Below are 23,563 nucleotides of genomic sequence, written 5' to 3' on the forward strand. Positions count from 1 at the left end.
AATACTTTTTTTGCCTTTTTTTGCCTTTTTTTGCCTTTTTTTTGCCTTTTTTTGCCTGCAAACTATGTTATATCCACAACTTCTTGCCACACAAGGCACTTCTGTGGAACAACAAAGATATTGTTGTTAAAAACAAGTCTATGTTCTTCCCTAAGTGATTTGAAAGAAATATTATATTTGTGATTGATTTATTTGATAAAGAAGGAAATATACTCTCTTATAGAAAGTTCTTACAAACATATAACTTCCCAATACATTATAAAGAATGTAATTCCATATGCAATGCAATACCTTCAGGACTTACTAAATTAATCAAATCTAATTTGTGTTTTGGAGAACATGTCAAGGTAGATGCACAATTTATGTTGGAATGTTGCCCCCTGCTGGATAAGAAATGTAATAATACATTCATAAGATCATTTTTTTCAAATCAAATCAAATTTTATTTGTCACATGCGCAGAATACAACAGGTCATAGACCTTACAGTTAAATGCTTACTTACAAGCTATTAACCACAAAGCTGTTCTTTTTTAAATAGCCCCAAAAAATAAATAAATAAAAGTAACAAATATCTCTAAGAACAAGATCTCTCCGAGAGGGAAATTCTTCTGGAATGCATATATTACTGAAATTTAATGGAAGAAAACTTGGTTGCTCCTACACAGATTTTGAAAATCAAATAAAGTAAAATAAATTAACTTTAAAATATTGCACAAAATATACCCTTGCAAGAACTCGTTGTCTAAATTAATGGACTTTGAGGACATATGCCTTTTCTGTGATAAAGAAGGAGAAACTATTTTTTATGAGTGATTCTGTGAAGTTATTTTAGAGCGAGTTAAGTATTTACATGTTTTATTTAATCAATAAGACCCATGTATTTACAATGTAAGATGTAATATGTTATTATTCAAATGAAAATAAAACTACTGAATTAGTCATTATTTTTTCATTCTCTCTGGTAAATTTTATATACACAGAAACACATATTTGAAATCTGTCCCCAAATGCAATATATTTTTACTTGAAATCCAATATTTAATAAAATCTCTAGAATTAGTCAATAACAAAAAAAACAACACTGTATTCTTACAAATCTATCATAGGTTTGTACTACTGTAACCCCTGGCTTTTATTTTATTTATTTTAGGTACTTTAACTTTTGAAAGTCAATTCTTGTGATTTAATTTACTTTATAATGTTATTTTATGTTTCTTCAGAGAAAATATATGTGTAATATATGTGTAGTGATGTACAATGTTTTTTTGTTATTGTATTGTAATTTGAAATAAAAGAAAAGCTAAATAAAAATAAAGTGGTATTTTTTTTTTATTGTGATTTTCCGACAATGTCTGGTAATTAGTTATTGCACTGTTATTACAATGCACTGTTTCAATGGTATTCAACTTTTAACAGGTTCGTATCAATCCGATATACATTTTGCGCTAATAGTCCTGAATACAGACCAGCGATGGGCAAGTCATAATTACGCACACATTTCGCACAGAAAAAAACGATCTGCATCAAAGTGAACACATAGGTTAAAGCTACACCAAGATGACAAAAGTGTCAAAAGCTATGATGAAAATTTACATTTTAAAACGTCTCCAAGTTAATTTTCAGAAACACTAACATAGAAACTATCGATAAATACTTACACTTTTCTTTTGCATCCTCAGACCCTACATTCCAAAGAGCGCTGGCATAACAGCATGCACTGAGATTGACCATTTCAGTTTGACAAGCGACAGAACCCGCCCACCTGCTGTGACTGACAGGTCATGAACCAATCGCCTCTGTCCACCGGCTATTGGGACAGCTCCAATTGGAGCATCTGGCTGAAATCCAGTGACAGTGAACCGTGTGACAGGTATTGTATGGGGCAGACAGGCTACAGACAGAATAAACAGGCAGACGGTGAAAGGGGATTTAAGGGTAGCTAATACCTTAACCTTAATCCGTGCAGGGTTTCTCTATCTAATAGAATAAACCTGGAGACAGATAAACATATAGAGGAACGAATCTAACCTACAATGTAGGCTTACTGAAATACTGTAACCACCTGCAATTGATGTTGTACAGAGTTTTATGTATCCAGGTTGCATGTTTGGGGTGGCAGGTAGCCTAGTGGTTAGAGCGTTGGGCCAGTAACCGAAAGGTTGCTAGATCGAATCCCCAAGCTGACAAGGTAAAAATCTGCTGTTCTGCCCCTGAACTGTTCCTAGGCCGTCATTGTAAATAAGAATTTGTCCTTAACTGACTTGCCTAGTAAAATAATCATTCTCCCCTATTCGACAAGCACTTTCATCTCTTACGGTATGAGGGGCCGATTTGGACCGTTACCCCTAAAAACCCAGTATCTATTTGAGCTACATCACCTATCTATGTGTGCCCACACTATTCAGGTCAGCTGATCTGCACGAACACACACACACACACGCTGAGTGCACTATATGGGGCTAATCTGACACCTGAGCCAGCTGTCGTGTGGTTGGTTGATGAAGGAGGAAATAGACCTCCTGCTGGCAGACCCAGAGGCTTTGCAGAGCAGCAAGTGCACCTTGACACACTAGAGTAATGTCCTGTTTAGTGCACCTTGACACACTAGAGTAATGTCCTGTTTAGTTGCACCTTGACACACTAGAGTAATGCCCTGTATAGTTCACCTTGACACACTAGACTAGAGTAATGTCCTGTATAGTTCACCTTGACACACTAGACTAGACTAATGTCCTGTATAGTGCACCTTGACACACTAGACTAGACTAATGTCCTGTATAGTGCACCTTGACACACTAGACTAGAGTAATGTCCTGTTTAGTTGCACCTTGACACACTAGTTCACCTTGACACACTAGACTAGAGTAATGTCCTGTTTAGTTGCACCTTGACACACTAGAGTAATGTCCTGTATAGTGCACCTTGACACACTAGACTAGAGTTATGTCCTGTTTAGTTGCACCTTGACACACTAGACTAGAGTAATGTCCTGTTTAGTTGCACCTTGACACACTAGACTAGAGTTATGTCCTGTATAGTTCACCTTGACACACTAGACTAGAGTAATGTCCTGTATAGTTCACCTTGACACACTAGACTAGAGTAATGTCCTGTTTAGTTCACCTTGACACACTAGACTAGAGTAATGTCCTGTATAGTTCACCTTGACACACTAGACTAGAGTAATGTCCTGTTTAGTTGCACCTTGACACACTAGACTAGAGTTATGTCCTGTATAGTTCACCTTGACACACTAGACTAGAGTAATGTCCTGTTTAGTTGCACCTTGACACACTAGTTCACCTTGACACACTAGACTAGAGTAATGTCCTGTTTAGTTGCACCTTGACACACTAGAGTTATGTTCAGCATATGAAAACAACCCTAGCCTAGGGGTGGACAAATGCCAGTCTGTAAGGGCTGTACATTGTATGTAGGTGTTTGTTCAAGACCAACGTATACAAAACACTTGATTCAAATAGTCGACTAATTAAGACCGTTGTTAGTAGCCTAGGTGTGCTGCAGATGGGCTTGAGCTGCTGGATAGGTGCACGTGGTTTAGCGGATAAACCCATTGGAATGGTAGGTGGAGTGGAGGGGAGCCATCACCAGATAAACATCATGTTTTCTTTGCATCAAGGTAATGGGCACGTTACATCCCAGATCTGACTAAACTGTAAATGTAATTCAAGCAATAAGCCTGTGAAGTATTTATTCAGCCTGGTGTGGCCGGTATACGCAGGGTGCGTTTTCCATCCTTTACCACTGGGGGATGCATTTGCCTTGAGTGTCCATCAACTCTTCGGTTGTAGCCTGTGTTGTCACACACTCTTACACCATGATTAGTGCTATCAGGATCCTTGTGATGTCCCTACCCAGACCCCTACCTTAACCATTTTAAATGTCAACTTCAATGGGGTAACGTCAGAGTGCCAATTTACAATGTATCCTACCATTTATGATTTTCATATGTGTATTATGTTACCAGCCTCAAACTGAAAGTGGCCTTCAGTGATTTATTTATTTACCTTTATTTAACTAGGCAAGTCAGTTAAGAACTAATTCTTATTTTCAATGACGGCCTACCAGGGGAACAGTGGGTTAACTGCCTTGTTCAGGGGCAGAAAGATAGATTTTTACCTTGGGGATTTGATCTTGCAACCTTTCAGTTACTAGTCCAATGCTCTAACCACTAGGCTACCTGCTCTGACCACTAGGCTACCTGCTCTAACCACTAGGCTACCTGCCTCTAACCACTAGGCTACCTGCCTCTAACCACTAGGCTACCTGCTCTAACCACTAGGCTACCTCCTCTAACCACTAGGCTACCTGCCTCTAACCACTAGGCTACCTGCTCTAACCACTAGGCTACCTGCTCTAACCACTAGGCTACCTGCCTCTAACCACTAGGCTACCTGCTCTAACCACTAGGCTACCTGCTCTAACCACTAGGCTACCTGCTCTAACCACTAGGCTACCTGCCTCTAACCACTAGGCTACCTGCTCTAACCACTAGGCTACCTGGCTCTAACCACTAGGCTACCTGCCTCTAACCACAAAGCTACCTGCCTCTAACCACTAGGCTACCTGCTCTAACCACTAGGCTACCTGCTCTAACCACTAGGCTACCTGCTCTAACCACTAGGCTACCTGTCTCTAACCACTAGGCTACCTGCCTCTAACCACTAGGCTACCTGCCTCTAACCACAAAGCTACCTGCCTCTAACCACTAGGCTACCTGCTCTAACCACTAGGCTACCTGCTCTAACCACTAGGCTACCTGCCTCTAACCACTAGGCTACCTGTTGTAACCACTAGGCTACCTGTTCTAACCACTAGGCTACCTGTTCTAACCACTAGGCTACCTGCTCTAACCACTAGGCTACCTGCTCTAACCACCAGGCTACCTGCTCTAACCACTAGGCTACCTGCCTCTAACCACCAGGCTACCTGTTCTAACCACTAGGCTACCTGTTCTAACCACTAGGCTACCTGCTCTAACCACTAGGCTACCTGCTCTAACCACCAGGCTACCTGCTCTAACCACTAGGCTACCTGCCTCTAACCACTAGGCTACCTGCTCTAACCACTAGGCTACCTGCTCTAACCACTAGGCTACCTGCTCTAACCACCAGGCTACCTGCTCTAACCACTAGGCTACCTGCCTCTAACCACTAGGCTACCTGCTCTAACCACTAGGCTACCTGCCTCTAACCACTAGGCTACCTGCTGATAATGAAAAACAGTCACACAAGTTATCTCCTGACAGTTCTGCCACTTTCTTTATTCTCTATATACCTTTTATTATTAAATGATCTCATTTCAAATATTTAGTTTTTAATTCATTTCAATCGATTGATAACTAACTACAACAAAACATTTAATACACATACAAGTGCACACATTATTAACTTACACAACACAAGTGCACTTTACCTGTAGTATATTTCCTCATTCCCAAAATATAAACACTTTTAGATCAAGATTAACAACTGACATGTCTGAATATTGCTACACATGTAGAAAACGGAAAACATTACATTCAGCTTCAAAACAGTGTTGCCACCATGAAATTGTCACTCTCTCTCTTGCACCTGCATTACAGGCAACCTACGCGCCGCCATTTTACCACAAAACCGATAACATGTAAAACAAACTCAGACAGTTCAAATAAATTGATTCTTTATGAAATGACTTCCAGGAAATCATGTACATTTACTCAGAAAATCCAGAAGTCTCTATGTGACTTGTGAAAAAGATATATATATATATATATATTTTTTTTTTTTTACCACAGCTAGCATAAAGCTAACATTCACTATCATTCATTCTCAATCACGTTCTTCACTCACTCAGGGGGGGGGGGTAGAAGGATTATCGTTTATAACACATAACATGCCGTTACATACATGTAACGTTAGTGATAAAGATACATTTACACAAAATGTCTAACTTCCCAGTTCTGGCACTATCTTTATTCTGAGGAATGGTGTGTGCGCTTGGCCAGTACTTGTTGCTTCCCCCACTACCATAGTGCAACAGCGCCATCTACCGGAATTATGGACTAAAGCGTGTTGAAAATAAAAGTTAGATTGATAAAACGAATAAACGTTGGTTTAAAAATAATAAAGTGCTGTTTATTTTTTGTGACATCGTTTTTCAACCCATTACAATTAAAACGAATTGTCCACTAAGTGGATATTAGCAGTGGATATTAGCAGTGACTTCAACAACAAACACTGATTGATGTGTGTGCTATCGCAGCATAATTTGTAGCCGGACACTTTTCATACATTTCTTCAAGTGTGATAAGGCAGTGCAAGCATGTGGTCGTCCACGTGTTGGCAAAGAGGAGAGTTCAAAGTTGGAGTTGACTAACCAAGTGGAATCCTTCGGCTAATGTAGCCGCCACATAGTTTCTAAATTGGTCTACTTTATCTTGGGGTATCTCATTTAGGGCTACTTTATGTTAGGCTACTTCAGGGATCAGCATCTTTGAAGGGGGACGGGGGCCACAAAAAAACAGAACTCAGCATACCCACAGCTAATTTCCTGCAATTTTACACATTTTGCTATATGGTGGAGTCAAATGTTTGCCGTTTTTTTAAATATGATAACTGATGATCAATGGGCCCCACCCCAGTCAGTAATTTGATCGTGTTTACCACAAATGTAGATTGCTGGCTGCTAGACTCATTTACCAATCTAAAAACAATTTGCTGACATGGGCTAATTTAGTGACTGCTGATGCACAACCACATTTCGAAATTGCAACTGGTGTATTGTATTATTCTAACCCTCAACACTATGTTGAGCCACAACTGAGTTACAAAAATTTAAAAAATATTTATTTTTATTTTATTTATAAAAAAAAATGTTTTGTCAAATTGGCCACCAGTTCCCCATCTCTGATGACTTAATCCTATAAATTGAATTCATGGTTGATAGTATTGTAACTACAACACCTGGACATTAGGAAAACGGCTAAACAGGCAGCATTTGTCAACCAGATAGGGCTAACATAATTCATTTCCGCCAATGTAGCCTGGGGTCCATTGTTTGGGTAGGTAGGCTATGCCAAGGCTATGTATGTACATTGCTTTATGTTTCTTTAAAAAAATGTAACGATGCACCCAAACAAAAGAGAATAATATTTTGTTGAAGAGAGGACAGTCATCCTTGCAGACAAGAGTAATTCGTTTTCAATTGAGAAGAATACGATTGTTATAATTGTTTTCAAGAAATCAATGTAGTACAATTGGATATACTTTTATCTTGTAGCTGTCTGTTCCATCTCAACAGAGAATGACAGAGCGAGAAAGAGAGCTATAGAGAGAGAGAGGTGCCCATACAATCTAACTTTGTATTCAACACAATTATTGTTATTCATTTCTCCGTTCTGACCCATTATTATTATTATTATTAGTATTATTATTATTAACATAAAACTACTGACTCCTGCTTTTTAAACTTGAACGCCTGGCGGAGTGATAATGACAGACTTTATCATTTCATACAGAATCATTAAATAGCAATAGCCTCGTCCGCTTGCCGAGGCGCGCTCCTCTCGTCTCCGCTCCTCTCGTCTCCTCTCCTCTCCTCTCCTCTCGTCTCCGCTCCTCTCCTCTCCGCTCCTCTCCTCTCCGCTCCTCTCCTCTCCTCTCGTCTCCTCTCCTCTCGCACCCACCATAGCTCCATAGCTCACTCAGCGTACTGCTGACATTGGCAGCCGCAGGGAGCACACAGTCCGGGGTGGGTAGGCATTGAGTGACAATCCGCGGTGAGGTGTGCAGTGGACGCGGGGGGGGGGCGGTCTGCCCTATATGGTTGTGGAATTAGCTCCATGCTAATATCGGCAGGAGAGCTACAGCATCGCGTTTCTGTCTAGCCTACTGCATCTCCAGTCAGTGGTGGCTTTCAGAGTCTAAACAGGCTCCTTTACAGCCATGGCTGAGGGCGGAGAAGGGGAAGATGACATCCAGTTCTTACGAACTGTAAGTAGATATATTATTTGCTTACTTTTTATGCATAACCAAAGCGGGTGTCTTGAAAGGCAATGTTCTTGGATTTGGCTTTAAACGGCAACAACTGGTGTCAATGCTGGATAGAGAGTATCATTTGGACTAATGCAAAATCAGGATTAAAAAAAACTGCTCTGACTTAAAATACAATAAAAATAGGTACAGTTTTATTTTGGGTGTTTTATATAATTCATGAGATTGTACCCTTGTTGGGAAGTTGACCTAGGTGTACACTGCACGCTATGGGCTACTGTGCAGTGAGCGAGCAGCATATTGGCTCTCAGAGCACCTGTCGCCAGAGCTCGAGGCACATTGGAATTTAAATGAAACTCCCAGCTGCAGATGCAATGGCACATTTAAATTAGGCCTACATGATTGTAAAACATAATAAATACATAAAAGTTGTGATTTTTGCATAATCATTCTAATATATTTGAGTTTGGAGTATGGTTGTTTTGTCAGATCTGTTTGCCTCTATAATGACACATGTGTATCCACTAAACTTAAAGAACATAAGGTTTCTTGGATTTTCCTCGGGCTTTCTGTTTGCGTGTGGGTTGTAGTCGCTTGGGAATAGGCTACTGTTGATTTAATCATCAAACTAAAAGCTAAAACTAATTTAACCTTTGTGCTTTGCTTTGACACAGGGAGAGGCGTTTTAACAAGTTATGTTCACAAGTAAGATAACCCCAAGCAAGGCTCTGCTATTTTAGAGCTATTTTAGTGGTTCGATGAAGATTACTTACACTATGCTACATAGGGTACATGTGGGGCTACAAGGCATTTATCTTTGTAAACGATATGATGTACAGTATGTATGTTGGCCTGGTGTGAATAACCATCCATCACAGTTCATCATTGACATATAGGCTAGTCCTGACTTATCTCTTGGGAGTGTGATATTTTGTGATACCTTAGACATGCTGTGCTGATAAACCGTCCAGCGTCATACAATGGAGGATAACATACCTCCATAGAGTTAGAAAGATGTGGTGTATCACCAGAGAAAACGTTGAGTTTGACGGTTGATCCATATCCAGAGTAGAGAAGACAGATGTGTAGTTGATCCGTCCATACGGTACGTTACGATAGAGAGAAGACCTGGAGGTGGCTGTTTGACAGGTCACAGTTCGGTCACCAGTGTTTAACAGGCCTGTGATATGCTGATCCTGATGGCTCTCACATTCCCCTGACACTCACACCACTCAATAGCATCCTGATTATCTAGCGAAAACAGCCATGTTCCCCAGGGGGTTTCACAGGCCCCAGGTACACATAACATCAATAGTCTAATCAGGCTGTCCTGAGAGATTATCGGTAGTCAGTCGATACAAAAACACGCTCCTTAGCGTTAATTAAAGCACTGATTTTAAATGTGTTAGGATCTGATTTATATGTAATTCATTGACGTTCATAATTGGATAACTAAGTATAACTTAATTTCTGCTCGTCAGAAGAGATGTTATAGATGATTCAACAGCTGTTCCACAATAAGTCCTTTTTTCAGTTTGTGCACAGCAGTATCTGTTTATTTAATTTTTGCTCGCCTGAGTTAGAATACCTCATGATAAGCTGTAGAGCACACTATTTACCAAGAGAGTTTTCATCTATATTTTTTTGTAGCTGTCTATTTACCACCACAAACCGATGCTGGCATTAAGACCACACTCAACAAGCTGTATAGGGCTATAAGCAAACAAGAAAATGCACATTCAGAGGTGGAGTTTCTTGTAGTCAGTGATTTTAATGCAGGGAAAATTAAATCAGTTTTCCGTCATTTTTACCAGCATGTCACATGTGCAACTAGAGGCGAAAAAACTCTAGATCACCTTTACTCCACACACAGACATATAAAGCTCTCCCTCACCCTCCTTTTTGCAAATCGGACCATAACTCTATCCTCCGGCTTCCTGCTTACAAGCAAAAACTCAAACAGGAAGTACCAGTGACGTGCTCAATATGGAAGTGGTCCAATAAAGTGGATGCTAAGCTACTGGACTGTTTCGCTAGACTGGAATATATTTTGGGATTCATCTGATAACATTGATGAGTTTACCACATCAGTCACCGGCTTCATTAATAAGTGCATCGATGACTCATCCCCACAGTGACCATACATACGCCAACCAGAAACCATGGATTACAGACAACATTCATACTGAGCTAAAGGCTAGAGCTGCCGCTTTCATGAAGCGGGACAGTATTCTGGATCCTTATAAGAAATCCCGTTATGACCTCTGACAAGCCATCAAACAGGCAAAACGTCAATACAGGACTAAGATCGAATCCTACTACGTCAGCTCTGACACTCGACAGATGTGGCAGGGCTTGCGAACTATCATAGATTACAAAGGAAAACTCAGCCATGAACTGCCCAGCAACATAAGCCTACCAGACGAGCTAAAGGCCTTCAATTCTTGCTTCTAGGCAAACAACACTGAACCATGCTTGAGAACACCAGCTGTTCCCGGACGACTGGTGATCTTACTCTCCGTAGCCGATGTGAGTAAGACCTTTAAATAGGTTCATATTCACAAGGCCGCGGGGCCAAACGGAATACCAGGACCCATACTCAGAGCATGCGCTGACCAGCTGGCAAGTGTCTCCACTGACATTTATAACCTATCCCTGACCCGGTCTGTAATACCAACTTGTGTCAAGCAGACCACCATAGTCCCTGTGCCCAAGAACACCAAGGTAAAGAATGCTGTTCATTGACTAAGGCTCAGCATTCAACACCATAGTCCCCTCCAAAATGATTCCCAAGCTCAGCACCCTGGAACTGAACAACTCCCTCTGCAACTGAATCCTGGACTTCCTGACGAGGCACCCCCGGGTAGTGAGCCTCAACACGGGGGCCCCTCAGGGGTGTGTGCTTAGTCCCCTCCTGTACTCTCTGTTCACCTATGACTGTGTGGCCGCGCACGACTCTAACACCATCATTAAGTTTGCTTACGACACAACGTTGGTAAGACTGATCCCCGACGGCGATGAGGCAGCCTATAGGGAGGAGTTCAGAGACCTGGCAGTGTGGTGCCAGGACAACAACCTTTATCTCAACGTCAGCAAGACAAAGGAGAAGATCGTGGACTACAGGAAACAGAGCGGCGCTCACGCCACAATTCACATCAATGTGGCTGCAGTGGAGCGGGTCAAAAGCTTCAAGTCCCTCTGTGTCCACATCCCTGAGGAATTAATATGGTCCACACACACCCACACTGTCGTGAAGAGGGCAAGACAGCGCCTCTTCCCCGTCAGGAGGCAGAATATTTTTTGGCATGGGCCCTCAGATCCGCATAAAGTTCTACAGCTGCACCATTGAGAGCATCTTGACTGGCTGCATCACCGCTTGGTATTGCAACTGCAAGGCACCCAAATGCAAAGCACTACAGAGGTGAGTACGGCCCAGTACTTCATTGGGGCCAAGCTTCCTGCCATCCAGGACCTGTATACCAGGTGGTGTCAGAGGAAGGCCCACACGCACTAGACCCTACCAACACACTCACAGATTTCCATGTTTTATTTTACCCTTACACGGACACCTTACCACACACACTACATACGCCCACGCACACATAATACGCACCCACATGCATACTGACGCCACGCACACACGCACGCACGCACACACACGCACGCACGCACACACACACATACATAATACGTGCCCACATGCATACTGACGCCACGCACACATGCACGCACGCACGCACACACACACACACACACACACACACACACACACACACACACACACACACACACATAATACGTGCCCACATGCATACTGACGCCACACACGCACACACACACACACACACACACACACACACACACACACACACATAAACACACACACAGACATAATACGTGAGTTAGATTCATTCTGGGGATTTTGAGGAATTGAAATAGTCTTCCGCATCTACAGTGTCTCATGGGGGACAAACATTAACCAAATATGGCATCGGACTGGAAACATACCTCCAAGACTGAAATCTCGTTTTCTAATGAGCAACAGAAAAACAGAATGTGCCAATCGGCGTGTTCAGTGGCTCTTTAAGTTGGCCTGAACAGAGACTTTTCTGCAGTAGTGGCAGCGGTTGAGTTGATGTATAGGCTAGCCTAGGCCTTATTATTGATCTGATAGAGAATTTAGGTCGATGGTTACAGATGTAGGATCTTAATTTATGCCAGTTTGCTACAGCAGGAAAATATTCCTGCAGCAACAGGAAATGTGAATTATTATTTTGATTATAATGAATGGAGATTTTTGTACGGTTTAATCAACAAAAATTGTTAGGACAAATCAAATCTTATCTTTTTTAATGGTTATTACAAACTTTAGGAGCCTTTTTAAACCTTGAATACACTACAAGTTTGCCTTTCCTGCTGTGCATTAAAATTCTCAGCAAAAAAAAATAGTGATCAAATTAGAAAACAACACGATGAAAGAATTTGAAGTAGTTGTATGAAATTGGACTTGTTTCTCAAAATCTCAGTTCCAAAGTGTGGTTGCGAAGTCAGAAGTTCAAAGGCTTGGATCTATATTTTGTAGTCCAGTGTTATTAAAGTGCCCTTGTAGTTTGAAGGAGTTTTCAAAACTTTGTGGCTGTGATGTCATACTTGTCATTAACTCAAGAGGTGATATGCAGAACTGTGTAGGTAGTCAATCCTTTTAAATTCAGGTAAGGTTCTTCCCCAGACCCTAGCCTTGTCCCATTCCCCCCATGCAGTAGCAGTAGCAGCAGCAGAGTGCTTATTTGGAGTTGATGTTGTTCTGGAAGCCTTCTGCATTCCAAAGGAGAACTTAAATTTAGCCTCTTAAAAGCTGATGCTTCCTCAGCCCATGCATACACGCTGTACATGCGTTCCCTGCTTTCTGGCTCCTGCCCACACCACACCACACTACACCATGGGTCATTGCGTCAGCTGGGCAGCTAGCACAAGACCAGCGGCATTTTAGCACCATTTTTATAGAGATGAGCTAGTATTTCGAAATCAACAGCTTGCTACCACAGAGTTTGAGACGGTATAAAGATATAGTCAAGTTGGGGACAGAATAAGAAGGGGATATGTGTAGGAGCAAGACTAGGAATTCTGTTGTTTGATTCCATTGCTGTATGTTGGTGATTCACTTTTTAGGTTGTGTTGAGCGTATACAAAACAAATGTGCAAATATCCACTGGGTTTTTCACCAAATTAACAGTTCTACTAAATGTTACCCAGTGTTTCAAATAAAATAAAATTTTATTGGTCACATACACATGGTTAGCAGATGTTATTGCGAGTGTAGCGAATTGATGTTTAAATGTTGCCCAGTGTTTGAAGGGTTTGTTGGCACTGTTGCTGTTAAAATTCATTAAAAAGTTGAATACTTTTATACCTCAGACAACTTCGTCCACAAAAAGCTGATTGCATGGCTTTGGGAAATCTATAGTGCTAAAGGGCTGGTGAGAGAATATTAAGAAATATTTGGGGTAGTAGAGGTGGGTGGTTAGCAGTGGCACCTAATCCCAGAAGTGGGTGGTTAGCCGTGGCACCTAATCCCAGAGGTGGGGGGTTAGCAGTGGCACCTAATCCCAGAGGTGGGTGGTTAGCAGTGCCACCTAATCCCAGAGGTGGGTGGTTAGCAGTGGCACCTAATCCCAGAGGTGGGTGGTTAGCAGTGGCACCTAATCCCAGAGGTGGGTGGTTAGCAGTGGCACCTAATCCCAGAGGTGGGTGGTTAGCAGTGCCACCTAATCCCAGAGGTGAGTGGTTAGCAGTGCCACCTAATCCCAGAGGTGGGTGGTTAGCAGTGGCACCTAATCCCAGAGGTGGGTGGTTAGCCGTGGCACCTAATCCCAGAGGTGGGTGGTTAGCAGTGGCACCTAATCCCAGAGGTGGGTGGTTAGCAGTGCCACCTAATCCCAGAGGTGGGTGGTTAGCAGTGGCACCTAATCCCAGAGGTGGGTGGTTAGCAGTGGCACCTAATCCCAGAGGTGGGTGGTTAGCAGTGGCACCTAATCCCAGAGGTGGGTGGTTAGCAGTGCCACCTAATCCCAGAGGTGAGTGGTTAGCAGTGGCACCTAATCCCAGAGGTGGGTGGTTAGCAGTGCCACCTAATCCCAGAGGTGTGTGGTTAGCAGTGCCACCTAATCCCAGAGGTGGGTGGTTAGCAGTGGCACCTAATCCCAGAGGTGGGTGGTTAGCAGTGCCACCTAATCCCAGAGGTGGGTGGTTAGCAGTGCCACCTAATCCCAGAGGTGGGTGGTTAGCCGTGGCACCTAATCCCAGAGGTGGGTGGTTAGCAGTGCCACCTAATCCCAGAGGTGGGTGGTTAGCAGTGGCACCTAATCCCAGAGGTGGGTGGTTAGCCATGGCACCTAATCCCAGAGGTGGGTGGTTAGCCATGGCACCTAATCCCAGAGGTGGGTGGTTAGCAGTGCCACCTAATCCCAGAGGTGGGTGGTTAGCAGTGGCACCTAATCCCAGAGGTGGGTGGTTAGCAGTGGCACCTAATCCCAGAGGTGGGTGGTTAGCAGTGGCACCTAATCCCAGAGGTGGGTGGTTAGCAGTGGCACCTAATCCCAGAGGTGGGTGGTTAGCAGTGCCACCTAATCCCAGAGGTGAGTGGTTAGCAGTGGCACCTAATCCCAGAGGTGGGTGGTTAGCAGTGCCACCTAATCCCAGAGGTGTGTGGTTAGCAGTGCCACCTAATCCCAGAGGTGGGTGGTTAGCAGTGGCACCTAATCCCAGAGGTGGGTGGTTAGCAGTGCCACCTAATCCCAGAGGTGGGTGGTTAGCAGTGCCACCTAATCCCAGAGGTGGGTGGTTAGCCGTGGCACCTAATCCCAGAGGTGGGTGGTTAGCAGTGCCACCTAATCCCAGAGGTGGGTGGTTAGCAGTGGCACCTAATCCCAGAGGTGGGTGGTTAGCCATGGCACCTAATCCCAGAGGTGGGTGGTTAGCCATGGCACCTAATCCCAGAGGTGGGTGGTTAGCAGTGGCACCTAATCCCAGAGGTGGGTGGTTAGCAGTGGCACCTAATCCCAGAGGTGGGTGGTTAGCAGTGCCACCTAATCCCAGAGGTGGGTGGTTAGCAGTGCCACCTAATCCCAGAGGTGGGTGGTTAGCAGTGCCACCTAATCCCAGAGGTGGGTGGTTAGCAGTGCCACCTAATCCCAGAGGTGGGTGGTTAGCCGTGCCACCTGTCCCAGAGGTGGTTGGTTAGCCGTGCCACCTATCCCAATTAAAATACTATTGTTAGACTGCCCTCTCCAGAGTTCCTTCATCCTGTTGTCTCTGGAAAGGAAATGAGAGGATTTAAACTGCTGGCCTGGAGCCAGGTGGGTCTGGGCCAGGTGCATGCGTGCCTCTGTGGTGCTGATGGTCCATGCTCAGGGTTGGGAAGAATTATAAGTGGGTCCTTAGGGCCAGTTTCCTGGATCCAGATTGAAGCGCATGCTTCCATGATTTGTGTCACGCCTGCTCCCGCTCTCCCTCCCTGGCGCTCGAAGGCGCCAGGCTCCCCGGCATTACGTACTCCTGCCACCATTATTACGCACACCTGCTCCCCTTGATTCATTACACTCACCTGGACTCAATTACCTGTGTTTATTTCCTCCCCTATATCTGTCTATTCCCTAGCTCTGTTCCCCGCTTCAGGATTAAAGTTCGTTTGTCATTTTTGTTACCTGGTTCTGACGCTGTTCCTGTCCTGTTCGATGTCTGTTCCTCATTAAATGTTCAACTCCCCGTACCTGCTTCTCTTCCCCAGCTTCGGTCCTTTGTGCTGTAACCAACCTTTGTATCTGCACTGTTCTTCAAGTAAATGTGTTTGTGTAAACTTTTCAGTTGCAATTGTTAAAAGTTGTCATTGTGCATAGAGTTGTATGGTTACAATCTTTGGTTTTGTTTGACATACATTTTAAAGTGAAAAATCTGAGTCTCAGCATAACTCTCTTATTGTGGAATTTCCCAAGCCCAGTTGAGAATATCCATTGAAAGTTATTTTTAGTCATCTGGTTCGGGAAACTTACACGTAAAGTCTGGGATAAACCATTGTAGTGTGTATGGGGCCAGGTGTACCTGTGTTATTGCAGACAGGTGTTGACCCATGCCCAGGTGTACCTGTGTTATTGCAGACAGGTGTTGATCCATGCCCAGGTGTACCTGTGTTATTGCAGACAGGTGTTGACCCATGCCCAGGTGTACCTGTGTTATTGCAGACAGGTGTTGATCCTTGCCCAGGTGTACCTGTGTTATTGCAGACAGGTGTTGACCCATGCCCAGGTGTACCTGTGTTATTGCAGACAGGTGTTGACCCATGCCCAGGTGTACCTGTGTTATTGCAGACAGGTGTTGACCCATGCCCAGGTGTACCTGTGTTATTGCAGACAGGTGTTGACCCATGCCCAGGTGTACCTGTGTTATTGCAGACAGGTGTTGACCCATGCCCAGGTGTACCTGTGTTATTGCAGACAGGTGTTGATCCATGCCCAGGTGTACCTGTGTTATTGCAGACAGGTGTTGACACATGCCCAGGTGTACCTGTGTTATTGCAGACAGGTGTTGACCCATGCCCAGGTGTACCTGTGTTATTGCAGACAGGCGTTGACCCATGCCCAGGTGTACCTGTGTTATTGCAGACAGGTGTTGATCCTTGCCCAGGTGTACCTGTGTTATTGCAGACAGGTGTTGATCCATGCCCAGGTGTACCTGTGTTATTGCAGACAGGTGTTGACCCATGCCCAGGTGTACCTGTGTTATTGCTGACAGGTGTTGACCCATGCCCAGCTGTACCTGTGTTATTCCAGACAGGTGTTAACCCATGCCCAGGTGTACCTGTGTTATTGCAGACAGGTGTTGACCCATGCCCAGGTGTACCTGTGTTATTGCAGACAGGTGTTGACCCATGCCCAGCTGTACCTGTGTTATTGCTGACAGGTGTTGACCCATGCCCAGGTGTACCTGTGTTATTGCAGACAGGTGTTGATCCATGCCCAGGTGTACCTGTGTTATTGCAGACAGGTGTTGATCCTTGCCCAGGTGTACCTGTGTTATTGCAGACAGGTGTTGACCCATGCCCAGGTGTACCTGTGTTATTGCAGACAGGTGTTGACCCATGCCCAGGTGTACCTGTGTTATTGCAGACAGGTGTTGATCCATGCCCAGGTGTACCTGTGTTATTGCTGACAGGTGTTGACCCATGCCCAGGTGTACCTGTGTTATTGCTGACAGGTGTTGACCCATGCCCAGGTGTACCTGTGTTATTGCAGACAGGTGTTGATCCTTGCCCAGCTGTACCTGTGTTATTGCAGACAGGTGTTGACCCATGCCCAGGTGTACCTGTGTTATTGCAGACAGGTGTTGACCCATGCCCAGGTTTACCTGTGTTATTGCAGACAGGTGTTGACCCATGCCCAGCTGTACCTGTGTTATTGCTGACAGGTGTTGACCCATGCCCAGGTGTACCTGTGTTATTGCAGACAGGTGTTGATCCATGCCCAGGTGTACCTGTGTTATTGCAGACAGGTGTTGATCCTTGCCCAGGTGTACCTGTGTTATTGCACACAGGTGTTGATCCATGCCCAGGTGTACCTGTGTTATTGCAGACAGGTGTTGACCCATGCCCAGGTGTACCTGTGTTATTGCAGACTGGTGTTGATCCATGCCCAGGTGTACCTGTGTTATTGCAGACAGGTGTTGACCCATGCCCAGGTGTACCTGTGTTATTGCAGACAGGTGTTGACCCATGCCCAGGTGTACCTGTGTTATTGCAGACAGGTGTTGATCCATGCCCAGGTGTACCTGTGTTATTGCAGACAGGTGTTGACCCATGCCCAGGTGTACCTGTGTTATTGCTGACAGGTGTTGACCCATGCCCAGGTGTACCTGTGTTATTGCAGACAGGTGTTGACCCATGCCCAGGTGTACCTGTGTTATTGCAGACAGGTGTTGACCCATGCCCAGGTGTACCTGTGTTATTGCAGACAGGTGTTGACCCATGCCCAGCTGTACCTGTGTTATTGCTGACAGGTGTTGACCCATGCCCAGGTGTACCTGTGTTATTGCAGACAGGTGTTGATCCATGCCCAGGTGTACCTGTGTTATTGCAGACAGGTGTTGATCCTTGCCCAGGTGTACCTGTGTTATTGCAGACAGGTGTTGATCCATGCCCAGGTGTACCTGTGTTATTGCAGACAGGTGTTGACCCATGCCCAGGTGTACCTGTGTTATTGCAGACTGGTGTTGATCCATGCCCAGGTGTACCTGTGTTATTGCAGACAGGTGTTGACCCATGCCCAGGTGTACCTGTGTTATTGCAGACAGGTGTTGACCCATGCCCAGGTGTACCTGTGTTATTGCAGACAGGTGTTCATCCATGCCCAGGTGTACCTGTGTTATTGCAGACAGGTGTTGATCCATGCCCAGGTGTACCTGTGTTATTACAGACAGGTGTTGACCCATGCCCAGGTGTACCTGTGTTATTGCTGACAGGTGTTGACCCATGCCCAGGTGTACCTGTGTTATTGCTGACAGGTGTTGACCTATGCCCAGGTGTACCTGTGTTATTGCAGACAGGTGTTGACCCATGCCCAGCTGTACCTGTGTTATTGCTGACAGGTGTTGACCCATGCCCAGGTGTACCTGTGTTATTGCAGACAGGTGTTGACCCATGCCCAGGTGTACCTGTGTTATTGCAGACAGGTGTTGATCCATGCCCAGGTGTACCTGTGTTATTGCAGACAGGTGTTGACCCATGCCCAGGTGTACCTGTGTTATTGCTGACAGGTGTTGACCCATGCCCAGGTGTACCTGTGTTATTGCAGACAGGTGTTGACCCATGCCCAGGTGTACCTGTGTTATTGCAGACAGGTGTTGACCCATGCCCAGGTGTACCTGTGTTATTGCAGACAGGTGGTGACCCATGCCCAGGTGTACCTGTGTTATTGCAGACAGGTGTTGACCCATGCCCAGGTGTACCTGTGTTATTGCAGACAGGTGTTGACCCATGTTCAGGTGTACCTGTGTTATTGCAGACAGGTGTTGACCCATGCCCAGGTGTCATGTCTCAGTTTTTGACTTGTAGCCCCAGAATATCCAGGCTTCCTTCATAACTTGATCCAGATTGCCTGAGAAGTGACTTCCTGAGTATTCATTGATCAGGCTCTCATCATGGCATTGGTACGATGTGGGTTTTGGCTACGCAGTCCTCTAGGGACTCATCACTGCTGAAGGAAAGGGTGACTGTCTGCTTCTCTCTTTCCTAATACTTACCTAACTCATTTTAGGTTGGCAGTGCTTCCGTTATACGCTTCCTTAGGGTGGGATGGGATCACAAACTCCTGCTTATCTCTGTTGCAACCTGCCTGAAAGACTTTACCTTTGGTTAGATTTAAAATGTTTTATGCATCTCACTGCTTGAGGCGTCACTACAGACACCCTGGTTCGATTTCAGGCTGTATCACAACTGGCCGTGCATCGTCCGGGTTTGGCTGGTGTAGGCCGTCATTGTAAATATGATTTTGTTCTTAACTGACTTGCCTAGTTAAATAAAGATTAAATAAAATGAAAAAAAAAAATGTTTTATAGCTGATCTATAACTAGGAACTAGACTGCTATTTTAACTTTTTGTAGTCTTGCTGTTGTTATTTTAGGAGAAATGAGCTCTTTCTTCGTCTCTGTCTGTCTTTTCATTCTCAAATTCCCCTAAGAAGATTGATTTGATCGGGCATTATGATTAAAAGTCTGATCGCATTCTCACAGTAGGTACAACGGCGTGAGCCGTGAAGTAACTCTCAAGCCAAATAATTGCCTTCATTAATCAATGGAGAGGACTGAAATAGGATCTGTGCTGCTGAGATTTGGACCTGGGGACGATAGCAGCTTCATTACCATTTAAATGCTGCTGCTGACGCTCCATTCACGCATATCTTGTCAATTCTAAAACTTTCATTGTTGCCTTTACTTTAGTTTTGTATTATTGTCATTGTTTAATGAACACTGAATATTTGGAGAGGAATATGTATCATTTGGAACAAGCATTGGATCACTTATAAGTAACTGTTTGACATAGTTAGCCTAAATCTAGCCAATACATTGTTAGTCAAGTTTGTGGCATTAATGGAGAACAGGAATATTATTGGCAGAAAAACCCTGTTGGTTCGCATCTCGTCTCAGGTCTCAACAGCAGAAAAACCCTCTTGGTTCACGTCTCGTCTCAGGTCTCAACGGCAGAAAAACCCTCTTGGTTCACGTCTCGTCTCAGGTCTCAACGGCAGAAAAACCCTCTTGGTTCACGTCTCGTCTCAGGTCTCAACAGCAGAAAAACCCTCTTGGTTCACGTCTCGTCTCAGGTCTCAACGGCAGAAAAACCCTGTTGGTTCACGTCTCGTCTCAGGTCTCAAAAGTAAGAAAAACAACATTTCCCATCACCCATCAGTGACATTGACTTGCAGCCTCCTTGGAACAACATTTTAGAGTTGATAGATGTGAAAACAATCTCTATTTCTCTGTGCAAGTTCTACTTGTTACACAATTTTAGATTTTAGCAGACACGCCTATCCAGAGCAACTTACAGGAGCAATTAAGGTTAAGTCCTTTGCTCAAAGGCACATGGACAGATTTTTCACCTAGACGATTTGGGGATTCGAACCAGCAACCTCTCAGTTACTGTCCCAATGCCCTTAACAACTAGGATACCTGCCGCAAAATTAATGATATTGTGAAAATCTTTTACCTACCGTCAACATCTATTCTCTTGCCAACGCAGTTCGATTCACAACTATTTTATCATATTAGAGACATTATTAAGTCTTGTCAGACATCTATTACCGAAGATGTGCTCTTCCTCTTGTTCATTGTACTTGATCAAGTCAGTTCAATTCAAATCAAAGTTTATTTGTCGTATACACATTTTTAGCAGATGTTAAAGCAGGTGCAGCAAAATGCTTGTTTCCAGGTCCATCAGGGCAGTAAGTGCCTAACAGTACAATACTAATGTCAAACGAATCTATCATATCAGACACATAATCAAATTAGATAGTTAACGGCAAAGACTTGGACAGTGGATCATATTCCTGATTGAAGTCTTGATTAAATATGGACATAGTCCTAGAGTGGCAGGGGGCATGGTTGGCCAGTCAGCACAGCTGAATTTTAGAGTACATTTTAGAGACCCCCATCTTGGTGGTGTAGAGACATTTTTCCAGTTTTAAGTCTATTTCCTGCAATTCTACATATTCTGCCATGGAGATGAGAGAAAATGTTGTTACTTTTAAATCTAATTTCCTGCAATTTTAGCATTTTTCCATGGCTAATGCTATTTTCTTTTGCTCAAACATAATGACAAAATCTATACTGCTAAATTCATTGTTTTAATAAAAAAAATATTCTCCCTGACTGTCTAGATTTTATTTTCATTCAAGCTTTATTTATACAGCACATTTCAGACATTAATGGAACACAATGCGCTTCACAGGAAAAAAAAACAATGAAAATAAAAACAGAAATATTTTGGGGATTGTTAATTCTCAAAGATTGTATTATAGAAAATTATATAGATCCATTATCTTTTCTACATAGTTTATATCTGCTTTTAGTCGTTTACTTTACACTGAAATTGTTTATGTGTCCAGAAAAATATATATTTTTACACTGTTTGGATTTAAGTGACCCGAAAAACGCTTTGGCGGCTCGTCCAAGGATTTCAATGGCAGAAAAATCCCTGAGTCCTGCTCTAGTTCAGTAGTCTGTGCGCTTACACCTTATTGTAAAATGGTCAGAATCTTTGAGCATTATAGTAAGATGGAAAGCCTGAAATGGCTGACCAAAGTACCTGATCTCCCTTTATCTGCCCACCACCGCCACTCTCTCTTTGCCTTTCTCTCTGTATATCTCTCTCTCTATCACTCTCTCTGTGTATCTTTCCCTCTCTCTCTTTCTCTCTCTATCTCTCTTTTTATCACTCTCTCTTTGCCTTTCTCTCTCTGTATCTCTCTCTCTATCACTCTCTCTCTCTCTCTGTATCTTTTCCTCTCTCTCTTTCTCTATCTCTCTATCTCTCTCTTTATCACTCTCTCTTTGCCTTTCTCTCTCTGTATCTCTCTCTCTCTCTCTATCACTCTCTCTCTCTCTCTCTCTCTCTCTCTCTCTCTCTCTGTATCTCTCTCTCTCTGTATCTCTCTCTCTCTATCACTCTCTCTCTGTCTCTCTCTCTGTCTCTCTCTCTCTCTCTCTACCTCCCTTTCTCCTTCCACCCCCCTCATCACTCTCTTTATGCTGGACAGACGTCTAGGTAGGTGTCACTCCAGCACCCAGCCATCCACCAGATGTGACCCTAGCCGAGGGCCCGTCCCAAATGGGACCCTATTCTCTATATATAGGGCTCTGGTCTAAAGTAGAGCACTACATAGGGAATAGGGTGCCATAGGGCTCTGGTCTAAAGTAGTGCACTACATAGGGAATAGAGTGCCATAGGGGTCTGGTCAAAAGTAGTGCACTATATAGGGAATAGGGTGCCATAGTGCTCAGGTCAAAAGTAGTGCACTATATAGGGAATAGGGTGCAATTCAGGAAGGCTTTCATCCCTCAGTGCTGCTGATGCAGACTCAGACCAACTTTTCAGCCTTGCATGCATGGCAGATTATTTGATTTTGTTAGCAATTGATGTTATTCTTCAATAACACAAACTCCAAAGCAAATCAAGGGGAGAAAAATAGGTTTATTTGAGAAGGACAAATCAAGACGTTATGCTGGGAGGTAGATGTTCAGATGTTCAGTCTCCCCTGTCCTCAGCTTTTCTCCACTGAACAAAGGAACAGGATGCCGTTTATAACCCCCCACCCTAGCCTGGGATTGACCAATCAGAAGTCCTTGCAGTCCGACTGGACCAATGGCCAAATAACAAGTATCCTGCTCCCGACTCAATGTACAGACTGTAACACACGTAGCTCTGAGTTCAGGAGTGACATTACATAGATTTTAAACAGCTGTTGAACTGAAGACCAACTATTTACATTGACAATTCCCTATTGACCATTAGTACTATATTTAGTTTAGTACTCTCATCCTCTGCGTTGTGTATTTATTTTCTAAATATTCTTATCATTTGGAGCTGCTTTAAGGCAATAAGGCAATATGCTGGTTTAAGGCAATATACTGCTTTAAGGCAATATGCTGCTTTAAGGCAATATGCTGCTTTAAGGCAATATGCTGCTTTAAGGCAATATGCTGCTTTAAGGCAATATGCTGCTTTAAGGCAATATACTGCTTTAAGGCAATATGCTGCTTTAAGGCAATATGCTGCTTTAAGGCAATATGCTGCTTTAAGGCAATATGCTGCTTTAAGGCAATATGCTGCTTTAAGGCAATATGCTGCTTTAAGGCAATATGCTGCTTTAAGGCAATATGCTGCTTTAAGGCAATATGCTGCTTTAAGGCAATATACTGCTTTAAGGCAATATGCTGCTTTAAGGCAATATGCTGCTTTAAGGCAATATGCTGCTTTAAGGCAATATGCTGCTTTAAGGCAATATACTGCTTTAAGGCAATATGC

General features: G+C 43.8%; 1 pseudogene; it reads left to right on the forward strand.

Moving 5' to 3' along the window:
* Nucleotides 1-7,878: 7,878 nt before the first annotated feature.
* The window catches only part of LOC115175202 (ryanodine receptor 3-like), a 210,010-nt pseudogene continuing 194,325 nt past the window's right edge, over nucleotides 7,879-23,563 (forward strand).

This window comes from Salmo trutta, chromosome 35 (genome assembly GCF_901001165.1).
Source record: "Salmo trutta chromosome 35, fSalTru1.1, whole genome shotgun sequence".
NCBI classification, from domain to species: domain Eukaryota; kingdom Metazoa; phylum Chordata; class Actinopteri; order Salmoniformes; family Salmonidae; genus Salmo; species Salmo trutta.